General features: G+C 47.9%; 1 protein-coding gene across 1 annotated transcript in view; it reads right to left on the bottom strand.

Annotated features, from left to right (window-relative positions):
• DUSP10 (dual specificity phosphatase 10) overlaps positions 1 to 13,171 on the bottom strand; it is a 94,464-nt gene that overhangs the window by 65,777 nt on the left and 15,516 nt on the right. Inside the window, exon 2 of the mRNA XM_045587102.1 lies at positions 24 to 80. The gene's annotated coding sequence lies outside the window, so the exon portion shown is untranslated. The remainder of the gene's footprint in view (positions 1 to 23; positions 81 to 13,171) is intronic.

Here is a 13,171-nt window from a genome sequence, read left to right as displayed (position 1 = left end):
GCAAATTAAAAGGTGGTACTCACGTTTCAGGAGGCAGATGCTTCCACACACCGCAGGTCAGCCTGTGACAGGAGAACTTTCTGGAAGGCAATTAGGAGACAGTTGTCAGGAGCTTAAAAAATGTTCCTATCTTTTGACCTAATGGCTTCAATATACAGATTCCAAATTCTAAATAGACTCTAAATAAAATAGTTCTCTAGAAACATATATATATACCTAAATTCAAAAAATAATACTAGATACACTCTAGCAGCTGACAGTGGAAGCAATTAAACCGAGACTATTAATGGGTGACCGTGAAAAAGATGCTTGCAATGAATGGCTAATGACTAGAAATTTCCATGACAAAAGGAAAATGAACAGAATCCAACATTTTATAGTCAATATGGTTACAATTACAGTAAATATGTACACACACATCTACAGACACATTGGATGGAAAGAAGGTTTCCAAAGTTATTATTTAGTCCCAGGTTGTGAGATTTTTATATTTTTATGATTTTCAAGCTTTAAAACAGTGACATTGATTTTATAATCATATATCAAAATGACCAACTTTCAGTCTTAGCTGGTATAGCTCAGTGGATAGAGCATCAGCTTGCAGACTGAAGGGTCCTGAGTTCGATTCCGGTCAAGAGCACATGCCCGGGTTGTAGGCTCAATCCCCAGTCGGGGGTGTGCAGGAGGCAGCCAATCAGTGATTCTCTCTCATCATTGATGTTTCTATCTCTCTCTCCCTCTCCCTTCCTCTCTGAAATCAATCAATATATATATTTTTAAAGACAAAAATCAAATGTACTTAATAATGGGCAACTGACCCATTATCTGCAGTGAAATCCAAGTGTATGTGTTTTCAGAAATGGGAAGATGGCCATTTCTAGGCGTGAGAATAAATGAAAGAGTCAGAAAGTTTGGAGAAACATCTGATGCTCCTGAGATGTCAGATGAGGCTTCATGGATTTCCATCTTGGGGGAGTTATCTCAAAACTCCAGTGCACGTGTCCTACCCCCTGGGACCTGTTTGGCGCCTACACAGTGAAGGTAACTGGTGACGAGCTCAGAGTTAAAAACTCTTTGGAAATAGAATTTTCTAGAGAACCAATTTTCTTGGTTGCTTTGTCCCTAATTTATGTCCCACAGGGAGCAATTCTAATCTCCCCCAGCAAACTTTATCTTAAATGAGGCTCATCTATAATCCTGTTAATGTGTCTGTGTGTCTAAGAGGAAGTGCCACGGGAGGCCCCAAGTTTCCAAAGCAGTGGTTCTCAACCTTCCTAACACCGCGGCCCTTTCATACAGCTCCTCATGTGCTGGTGACCCCCAACCATAACATTATTGTCGTTCCTACTTCATAACTGTCATTTTGCTACTGTGAAGGAATCGTAGTGTAAATATCTGTGTTTTCCGATGGTTGAGAACTGCTAGCAGGGTCGCCTAAGACCATCAGAAAACACAGATACTTACATTACAATTCAATAACAGTAGCACAATTACAGTTATGAAGTAGCAACGAAAATAATGTTATGGTTGGGGGTCACCACAACACGAGGAACTGTATTAAAATGTCACGGCCTTAGGAAGGTTGAGAACCGCTGTTCTAAAGGGTACTGTGTGGCTTTAACACCCTCCACACACTTTATTGGGGGCAAGGACGTTAGTTGTTTGCCGGGACACACGTCAGTTCACCGTCCCCAATAAAAGTGATGGGATGATGGTGAGATTAATATTAACGTTGCTTGTTCAAACAATAGGTCACAGTTGCCTGGCAACTTGCAAGAGATACGATGCTGTAAAGCGAATGAATGAAACAGAAGAGACAATGAAACACTGCACTGAGACAAGCAGGGCACCAGGGTGCAATAATCAGAAATAATCCAAATGTAGCCACCAGCCGGTGGTTCTCAAAGTGTGGCCCCTGGACCAGCAGTGTCAGCCTTGCTTGTGAACTTGGACTCTCCGTGCCCTCCAGATCTACTCAACCTGGAGTGTAACAACCCCTACAAAGTGACCAGGATGCACACCAAGGTCTGAGAGATGCTGAGCTGAGACAGAGTAATGGGATGTTGCTGAAATGGATGGTTTTCGGCCGCCTGACTGGTTTTGACTGGCATCTTGTGCCCGGAGACACGTTCAAGGGACAATGACTTGATACTGAGGGACCGACCCTGCTGGGAGCAGGGGGAAGGCAAGTACTGACCCCACTTAAGTACTTTCTGTCTCAAGATCAAACTGGTCAGGGGGCTGAGGCCTGAAGTTACGGGGACCCGTGGATCTGGCTGTAGGGGCTGGGAGCCCCCCTGAGGAGGGAGGCCAGGAGGGAAACGGACACTTCTGTAATATGCACTCACCACGAGAGCCTGGGGGAGTAGAGGACCTGACCTGGGGCCCCAGACCATCACCTTCATTGAGAGAGATCGCTACTTGCCCCAAACTGACATGGGAGTGTTCCTTGGCAAAGCTTGCCAGACAGCAGCTCTGGCACCGGCTGCCGCAGCAACAGCTGGCATCCCCGTGATGGGATGCCAGCTCCCTCCAAGATACGCTGAGGGTGTCTGGCTTCATTCTTGGAAAAGTTTTGTCGGGTGAGCGGAACGGGAAGCGTCTTGCTTTTCCTGGGAAACGGCGGCTCCCCCTGTCTACCATGCCTCTGGGCAGAATCTTCAGGCTCCGCTCCCCGCTATGTCTGCCCGTCTAAGAATAGCTCCATTGTTAGGCAGACGTGACGCAGACCACAGACGTATGGCTCATGATCCTGGGGACTGGGGCGGGGAGGGTCTCACCTTCTAATGGTTTGTACATTCTTTGTTAAAATTGGTTTTTTGGTTGCTTGCCCTCCATTGGATAAAGACAGAGACAAAATCAGCAACGTCTTGAGCTGCTCTGGTGAGCTGTTTTTTCCATTATTTTGGGATCTGTCTCTCCCCCACCCCCCACCGCAACACACACACACACACACACACACACACACACACACACACACACAGTTAAAATGCTTCATGCAATGACAGCTCCCTCCCTGCGAGCTTATTAAACTTGATGTCTACCCTTCACAATCTCTCCTGACCAACCATTGAAGGTAACCTCTTGTTTGTTACCTCTGCTTCCATGTTAACAGGTAGGATTCAGGCATATTTACCACCTTTGCCTCCATTTAGATACTTTTTCTTTCATGAATTTTTTGGTTCATCTTCTTGAAAGTCCATTCTACCGCCAATGGCCCCGACTGCCCACCCCACCCAGCTTCTTTCTTCCCTGGGAAGGAAGTGGAAAGGCAGGAGAGTTTGCCCTTGAGGAATCTGTGAAGGAAGGAAGGTCAGGGAACTTACACTCAATTCTTAAGGGGCAGCAGTTCCTAGAATAACAACAGTTCCAAGGATCTGGGGCCCAATGCCCGGAGACTTCTTTCATATTCGAGTCTTCACAATGGCACCTTCAAGTTCAGATGCATGCCATTTCTCTGTCTCAGTCTTTCCTCAGGGCCATGTTCACAGTCACCCACAGCTGTGTTGTGGGCACAAACTAGGGGACATTCTTTCCCAGACTTGTCGGCCAAGATGCTTCACTCTCTATGTCCCCCTTCCTTCTGTCACTGAGCTGCTCCTCTTGCCATCATGTAGCTGGGTGGGACATGACGGGGTTGGACATGGACTTCTGCCCCCTCCCTCTAATAGGCGGTTGCCACTCATCAAATAGCCATCAACTTGATTTCCAGCTCCCTCCGTTCACACGGTCTCCACGCCCCGTTCCCAGGCAGGCTCTCCTCCCCTCTCCGTCGCTGTCCATCCACATCCTCGCTCCAATTCAGGGTTCAACCCAAGGTCCGGCTGTGCCAGGAGGTATTTCTCCCCACTCTGGTTTCTCATGAGCCTCCCTTTTAATTATACTCCTCAGCACTTGCTACCATGATTCATATCCTTCATGCTCATGTGATTCACCTGGGGAATATTTAAAAAAAAATTACATGGGCCTTGACCAGACAGACCTCATCAGAATCTCTGTGGGTGAGCTACAGGCATCTGTGGTTTTCTAGATGCTTCCCTGGGCCATCCGAATGTACAGCTTGGGCTGAGGAACACACATCATAATATAGAGATGACTAATTTTAGCATTTAATCAGACCTTGCTATGGCTGTGTACCTGTTTTATGAGTACACGCTTTGTAGACTCCCAGGGGACACGTCGTACTTTCCTACCTGAGATATTCTCAATGACTATTTGGATATTTACTTTCACGAACAGTAAAACCACCTACGAGTTCAACCTCCTATCCTGGGCCAGGCAGGCACCAGAGTTCTAAAGAGGAAAGCAATTAGCCTTGCTCGACTAGAGTCACTGGCTAACAGGGACTGGTTGTTGAGAATGTTACTACTTGCTATGATTTAACAGGACTGACTGAATGAGGAGAAAATACGGAAGAGGTCCCTGATTTTGTGAATGGTGAGAAGGTTCTGAGTATCTTGGGAAAATTCAAATGTTTGTGCCATCGATAGTCCATACCTCCCAAATGCACCTAACATCCCCCTACCCCAAATTACCCACAAGATGGATGGATGGATGGATGGATGGATGGATGAATGGATGAATGTTGATGTTAATAGTAAGATATAGTTGCTCTGTTAGTACAGTTAGGTGGCAAATACTCCAGAGTCATGATTATTACAGAGGCCCAGATAGTAGTTTAGGGTAGGCAAGGGATGAACTGGCATCGATAAGGGATTCAGTTCAAGAGACGCAGGATGTATTAATGGACATTCAGGAAATATGTCTGAGAAGGGCAACAGGGATGACTAAGAGTGACATAGGACACCAGCATCCCAGGAAATAGATTGAGTTAGTGATTTTAAAACAGCCCACCAGAGGAGCTGAGGCAAAGGAGCTCTGTGTATCCCAGGCTGCCTGGCTTTGCCCATTTATCTCGGCCCCTCAGATAGAGCCGTTGGGTTTCCATCGTGTGGGTCTATATGTCTTTCCTGACTCTCCACTGAAGAAGGAGGAGTCTTTGGTGCCCATGAAGCTGGAGTCGAGTGGGTGGGAGGTGTGATAGTCACTGTGGCACTCTTTCCCATGCCAAAACCAATTCTCCTGGAACCTGGATCTCAGAAATGATAGTTCCCTGTGCCTCCGGCCCAGGCCCCCTGCGCACTTAAGCTGTGTGTTTCCTTGGAAGAAAGGTTGTCCCTTGGGCTGCAGTGTCTCCGACATGGAAGGTGGACAATCAGGAAGGAAAGGGGGCAATTTGGGGCTTTACTGGGGCTTCCAGAAGAGCAGCAGGAATGACCATTCTCATTTATTGAGATCTTAGGACTACTTGATAGTTGCCGTGCTATTCTTAGAAATGTTGATATGATTAATATGACATCCTCTTACGAGGTCCCTGATCTCATTAGTTTGGCTAATGAGGAAACAAGGAATCACAATCTATATAATACAAGTCTAAGCTTCCGTTATGGCGGAATGACCAGAACAACCGATCGGTATGATGTGCACTGACCACCAGGGGGCAGATGCTAAACGTAGGCGCTACCTCCTTAGCCAGAAACCAGGCTCATGGCTGGCAAGTACAGCAGCAGTGGCGGCAGCCTCTCTTGCCTCTGAAGCAGCACTAAGGAACTGTGAGCTGAGTGACAAGGAGCAGCGAGCAGGTGAGCGTAAGGAGTGAGAGGTACTGAACATCCCCCAAGTGGTCCCGGACTGTGAGAGGGTGCAGGCTGGGCTGAGGGACACCTCCCACACACACACACATACACACACACACACACACACACACACACACACACACACACCAGTGCACAAATTTCGTGCACCGGGCCTCTGTCATTAACTTTCTTAAAGCATGTGGCAGAAGCGATATTTGGACCAAGGATTTGGATGTTACAACCCATCTTCTCTCCCCTGAGCTCTGCTTTTCCAAAGCTGCATGGGATCAAGGTAACAGCACATCCACATACGTCTACAGTGGTAAACAGAGCACCAGAAAGACACATGCTCCCCTCACGTCATGACACGCTCATTTATTGGGGGCAGGGGGACTGTTTTCTGGCCTATGATTTGGCAAGAGCAGGATTCAGATTCTGTCCTCTCGCAAGGACATCCATGATGGGCTTCTTGCTTGGAGACTTTTAGGGCCAACACTAGGGTGCAGCCCCTTCTACTTTCTTTCTTTTTTTTCTTTTTCTTTTTTTTAATATGTTTTATTGATTTTGTACAGAGAGGACGGGAGAGAGAGTCATCGATCAGCTGCCTCTTGCACACCCCCTACTGGGGATATGCCCGCAACCAAGGTACATGCCCTTGACAGGAATCGAACCCAGGACCCTTCAGTCCCCAAGCCAACGCTCTATCCATTGAGCCAAACCGGTTTCAGCCCCCTTCTACTCTCTGAGCTCCTGTTCTAAGAAGCTCCTGGAGAAGCAAGAAGAGGTGAGAGCTCCCAGAAGAAGCATCATTCTTCTGCTGTCCACCCTGGTAGCTAACCAAACATTAAAGATCTGAAAGAGCCGCCTTCCCAGAATGCACCTGTAGTGTCCAAATCAGGATAGGCTTCGGAAATGGTTGCGTCCATGCCACTTCAAGATTCAGGGAGGTTTTGGATGTTCCCCGCCTGCCAGGCTGGTCCTCACTCGTGTTTTCCTGATACCTGTTCACCCGTTTCCTGGGTTTGCTCCTTGGCCGAGTGTCTCCTTGGAACGCTGTGCAATTAACACCTGCTGGGTTGGACTAGATGCATGTATGGCTGGTCTGCATGAACCCCATTCTTTCCATTTCGTGTCTGGGCCTCTGCCATCTATTGCATCTCCGACCTTACTAGTGATGGTGCAATCAATACAAACAAACTTCGGCCGCCCTAGGCTCTCAGGTAGTCCATGCCAGCATAAATCAATGAGGTGTTGAGAAACTGTCACATAATGCTGATCCTCCAGTTCTCTCTTTCTGGTTCCCGGAGCCCTCCCACATTGGCCAGAGCCGGTTTAGAAATCCCCCTGCCTTTCCCAGCTTAGCTCATTATGATCTCATAAAAATGCAGACTTTCTCAGAAGAGGCGCTGGGAACAATGGGAACCAAGAGGGCTGCATTCTCCTTACTATTTGACTAACTCTGGACCGGGTCCAGTTCGATGGTCGGAATCTGGCCCAGTCTCTCTCAAAGTCATTGCGGGACCATTGGAGCCAGAATCGGGTGCTTGTTAACCACCCTCTCCCCCCACCTACTCGTCATCCACATTGTCTACCCTCCATGGCAAGGAAGCTGAGTCGTAAACCGTGGATATGTGCTGTCAGGGTCCCTGTAGGACACTGACCACACACTCGAGTGAGGATAATTCTAGGGGAGTTTCATAAAGGGGCCATTTCCAAAGAGGTAGCCAGAGTGAGAGGGAACCTAAAATACAGTGCTCTGTCTTATAACTACGTTGGGTCAGGTTTGAAGGGCATGGAGAGAGAGGGGTGATTGCAACCTGCAGGAGAGGGGCTGCCTGGGGACGGCCAATAGACAAGACATCCTTGATGGAGGGATCAGTCAGCCCTTGTTGGCCCCACAGGGAGGGTGCCAGGTGAGGACACACCTCGTCCTGTCTCCTGCCGGGATTGGCTGAACCTCACAGGAAGCCAGAGCCAAGAGACACCCAGGTCAGCCCTAAGGTCACAGGGCAGGATGGAGAAGGTGGTGAGTAGGCACGCAGGGCCAACAGGAGACTGGTCAGCACCTGACTCCAGAACACCAAACCTTGAGACGCACTGGATGAAACTTCTGTCACTGTCCCACCAAGGCCAGTCTCGGTTCATTAAAAAGAGAGAGAGAGGGAGAGGAGAAGTCGATGACGAAGGGAAACTGAAAATCCAATCCTGGGAAATTCAGGGAAAGCCAGAGATCTGGGGAAAGAAAAGCAGGCAGGTGGGCAGATATGAACAAGTCTGGGCTCTGCTTCCCCAGAGTTCTCCAAATTCCCCTGCGTGCTGCTCTGCAGATGACGCCTCTCCCTGCATCTCCTCCCGGCCTCCTGTACCTGGGCACTGCTCCTCAGGCGCTCCCATCATGCATTGGGGCAGCAGTTTGTGTTTTTGACTCCTCCTCTCACATCCAGGATCAAGACAAATGGTTTCCCATGTTTGTGTGGACGTTCTCAATGGCTCATTCTGGGACTAGACACTATCAATGTTGGACGTGAGCAAAGGGCTGAGGTGGGTGTCAGAGGGATCCTTAGAGAAAGCTTGTTCAGCACTTTTTAAAACTATTTGTATTTATTGATTGATTTTAGATAGAGGAATGGGGGGAGAGGAAAGGAGAGGAGAGAGAGAAGGGGAGAGAGAAAAACATTGATTTGTTGTCCTAGATTTCTATGCATTCATTGGCTGACTCTTGTATGTGCTCTGGCCAGAACAGATCCTGCCACCTTGATGTATCAGGACAGTGATCTAACCAACTGAGCTACCTGGCCAGGGCTGTTCAGCACTTTTTAAAACTCTATGAAGAAGCTGGGCAAAATTTCAGATTACTTCAATCAGTGGTCCACAAACTCATTAGTCAACAGAGAAAAATAACAACGATTGAAATTTCTTTGGAGAGCCACGTTTTTTTAAACTTAAACTATTGGTAGGTACATTGTTATTCACACAATTAGGGTACTCCTAAGCTGGCCTTTGCTAAAAACTCAAGAGACCAAAGAGCCGCGTGTGGCTCGCGAGCCGCAGTTTGCCAACCACTGGGCTAGATTATCCCTGCTTTGCTCTATGTGGCTAGATTATAGCATCTTTTTTGTTGCCCAGAGTCCTTATAAGGCGAGGGAGTAACAGGGGAGGTGTATGTAGCTTGACTCTAGCTGGGAAGAACGAGGACAAGCATAGAATCTATTAGCATATATATCCTCTCTGCTTCTCACTAGGAATGAAATCTAAATTTCTCTCTGTTCCTCACACCCTAACTCCCCCCACCAAAGTGCACAGACATTTTACCCCAAACCGTCCAATTCACAGGGGAAGTGGGATGAGCAATGATAGTTACCATTTACTGAGCACATACTACATATATGACTGACAATCTTCGCAATACTTTGGATTCTTTCATCTAAGCCTCACAGTAATGCCACAATGTGGGTACCACAGTGATAGCCTTAGGTACAGACCTTGCCTGGTGGGTACCCACCACCACTCCATCTAAGAGCCAGGATGGAACCAAGGTGGTCAGCTTTCAAAGCCTGTGCCCTTGACCACAAAGCCATGCTGCCTCCTCCCTAGGCAGTAAGAACTCCTATGTTTACATTTTCCCTCTCTGTTTACATTCATTACTCATTTGTCATCAGTCAACATCCGAAGAGCACTAGGCACTGGTGGTCCAAGGTGGGTAAGACTGGTCTCCCTCAAGCAGAAGCACATGAGTCTATAGGGCAGACAAGGAGAGAGTGGTGTCATGGCTGCATAGGCGAGAGGTGTCACAGGGGCGTGAATAAGATGCCAAGGAAAGCCAGTGACTAACCCTCATTAGGGAAGCTGTGGAAAGCTCCATGGAGGACTTGACATGTTAGTCTGTGAAACAGCAGGCATGAGCAAATGTTTGCTGAGTGAATGAACAGCAGAAGTTCATCTGGCAGAGAGGAGGAAGATAAATGGAGGAAACAGTAGGTGGTAATGTGAGGAGGGTGGTTGCATGCTGTTTGCTACTTTCTCCATTAATTGAGCTTTACTGGGGACGCTGAGAAATTCCAAATCTGTAAGTCCAGGAGAAATGAGCTGGTGACTTCCCAAGTTTTCTGCCTGAAAACATCTAGTTTATATCCTTACTCTCTACAAGGCTATTTTGCAAAAAGGAACTCCTTATCCATGTTAGCATCACTCTAGGGTCCTTGGGTGGTTTTCTGGGGGACTTCTAGAAAGCAAGCTAGCCGAAACTGGTTTGGCTCAGTGGGTAGAGCATCAGCCTGCAGACTGAAGGGTCCCGGATTCGATTCTGGTTAAGGGCATGTACCTTGGTTGTGGGCACATTTCCAGTAGGGGGTGTGCAAGAGGCAGCTGATCGATGTTTCTCTCTCATCGATGTTTCTAACTCTCTATCCCTCCCCCTTCCTCTCTGTAAAAAATCAATGTAATATATTTTTTAAAAATAGAAAGCAAGCTACTCAAAGAGTCAGATTATTTTTTTAAATCGGCTTTCTCAAGGTATACTTTATGCATACTAAAAACCACTAATTTTGGATAGATAATTCCATGAGCTTTTAGCACGTGCATATAGTAATGTAACCACCCCTACAATCAAGTTATAAAACAGTTCCCTTTTTGTTAAATGCTCATTAGCAATGAATCCCCTCCCCCGAGCCATGGCCTCTGGGGTCCACTGATCTTTTGGTCACCTTAGCTTTGCTTCGCTAGGATTTTATGGAGATGTAATCAAACAGGAAGTAGTCATGTCGTCTATCGTCTTTCATTTAGCAAAATACTTCAGAGATTCATCCGTGCCTATTGCACAAGTCATTCATTCCTTGTTATTGCTGAGTAGCATCTCATTGTATGAATAAGCCATAATCTGTTCATCTATAAAACAAGTGGATGGGCATCGGATGAATGAAGATGCTACAAACATGTACAAGTTTATGTGCACACATATTTTTAATGAGATACCACTTTATTACTATTTTATTGTATCCCTTTTCTCTTAACTGTAAATTCAGCTATCTCATTCCTTCTATCCTCTACTGGGTACATCTATGTGTTAATGTTATTAACATTTTTATGTCGACCTACTATCTTGCTGAATTATTTTATTGGGTTATTTTATCATGAACTCTCTAGGATTTCCCAAGCATATTCTTATGTCTCCTGCATAATATTTCTTTTTTTCATAACCATTAGGCTATGATTGTTTTCTCTAATCAAATTACATTAGCTAGTACTTTGAGAAGAAGCTAAACTGGACCTAGTGTGAGATGGGCCCTGTGTGAATGCACCCAGTAGGACTGCGTCTAGTACTGCATAATGCAATTGTCTTGCAACTGTATAGAATGGGATACGGTCCTCACTGTATAGTCACTAAGCTTTCTTCTCTTCCTCTGTCAAGATGCGAACTCCATGTGTAATATTCCTTGTTCGCTCTCTCTCTCTCTCTCTCTCTCTCTCTCTCTCTCTCTCTCTCTCTCTCTCTCTCTCTCTCTGACACAGTCTACCCTAGCGACTCACCTTCCTTTTCCTCTTTTTAAGGCCATTTCTTTGGGGCATCTCAGATAACATAAAGAACCCCCGAATGTGTATTCCAGTGGCCCACCCCCTCCCACCCTCGCCGCCAGCACAGCATCCTCTGTGAAGGCAGGTTCTCTCCCATCAGGACCACTCAGTGAGCAGGGGGTGGGCCTGGGATGGGATGGGCCCCCACATCCTGGCCTTGTGGGGCCACAGAGGGCGGCTCCTTCTCCAAGATGGTCTTCAAAGGCTCACTGTGCCTCTTTCTCCCTGCTGTGTCACCCGTCAGCTGTGATGTCTAATGGCTCCCCTTGGCAGCCGTGGCCCATGAGGTCATTTTCTTGCCACATGGCTTCCTCCAGCACTTACCCCCTGGCTGTGACTTGGTGTTTACCGTCACATCGACCTGTGAGGAACACAGTGCCGAAGAACGAAGGCTGGCACTGAGGTGGGTGCAGACAGGTTCCTGGGGGGTGTGGGAGGCTGGGAGCATGGGGGATACCCACGTGCGAGGAGGCCGCGTCTCTTCAGGTCCTGGCAGGACATCAAGTCCCAAAAGGAGGAGAATGACCTGTCATGTCCGGTCTAGTCCGAGCTGTTGTTTGTAAGAAGGGAAAAGCAGCTGTCTGTCTGCGGGCCAGGCGCTGAGCGAGGGCCCCCAAAGCCACTGAGTGTATGTGAGCCATGGTGACCTCCGTGCAGAAGGGATAGCTCTGGGGAATGCTGCCCCTTGTTTGGGGGGCAGCCAATACCATACACCCCGCACAACCACCTTGGGAAAGAGCAACAGCAAGTCCTTTCTGAGATGGAGGTGCAGATCCAGGAGGGAGAGGGCAAGCAACACTGGAGTCCTCCATACTCCGCGGACTGTCAACGCCTAACTTCAGTGACATCTCAAATTTCATTCAGCTATGACACGGGCATGGACACCCAGTACACAGCTCCTTATTTTGTCTAGAACTATAAGTTTTGTGTGTTTTTTTTTTTTCCTGCGGGCTCGCCGATGGGTCAGAAGAGGACTAAGCTAGAGCCCTACCAGCGTCCAACCTAGTTGTGTCTGCTCATGGAATCAGCCTCTTTCGTAAATGTCTCTGTCGCATGCTGGGCTCTCAGAGGTCTCTGACCTCGGCCTCGGTCTCTCAGAGATGGTGTGTGAGCAGTGCCCGCTGCTACCGTATGGAGAGGGTAGGAATAGGCCTTCTGGCTTCTCTGCTTCCTATAGGACCTGGTGATTAATCTGCCACTGGAGTTCAAGTATGAGTCTAGGGTTACCTGGCTCCCGAGGGACCATTTCCAGGTCCTGACCATGACACATGGGAGCCAAAGGGGGTACCAACAAGCTAAGCTCTAGGCTTCCTATCCCTGGACTCTGCAGTGCAGCCAAGCTGACCTTGGTGGGGCTGCACTCTGGCCAGGATGAATCTGTGTACTTGGAGGGTGACTATAGGGAGGAGACCAAGAGCTTCTTCTCTCTTCTTCTTCCTCCTCCTCCTCCTTCTTTTCCTCCTCCTTCTTCTTTTCCTCTTCCTTCTTTTTCTTTTTCTCCTCCTCCTTCTTCTTCTCCTCCTCTTCCTCCTCCTTCTCCTTCTCTTCTTCTTCCTCCTCCTCCTCCTTCTCCTCCTTCTCCTCCTTCTTCTCTTTCTCCTTCTTCTCCTCCTTCTTCTCTTTCTCCTCCTCCTCCTTCTTCTCTTTCTCCTCCTCCTCTTTCTTCTCCTTTCCTTCTCCTCCTCCTCCTCCTCCTCCTCCTCCTCCTCCTCCTCATTATTCTTCTCCTTTTCCTCCTCCTCCTCTTCTTCCTCCTCCTCCTCCTCCTCCTCCTCCTCCTCATTATTATTCTCCTTTTCCTCCTCCTCCTCTTCCTTCTCTTCCTCCTCATCCTTCTCCTTTTCTTCCTCCTCCTCCTCCTCCTCCCTTTCTCTTTTCCTTCTTCCTCTCCCTCTCTTATAGCACCTGCTCTCTGGGCCTCACAAACTTAGGCACATGAGTTCAAGCTCCAAAGGAGGTAAGAA

This window comes from Pipistrellus kuhlii, unplaced genomic scaffold (assembly GCF_014108245.1).
Source record: "Pipistrellus kuhlii isolate mPipKuh1 unplaced genomic scaffold, mPipKuh1.p scaffold_m20_p_25, whole genome shotgun sequence".
NCBI lineage: Eukaryota > Metazoa > Chordata > Mammalia > Chiroptera > Vespertilionidae > Pipistrellus > Pipistrellus kuhlii.
Note: the sequence above shows the minus strand (reverse complement) of the source record. Positions and strands in the feature narration are given on the sequence as shown.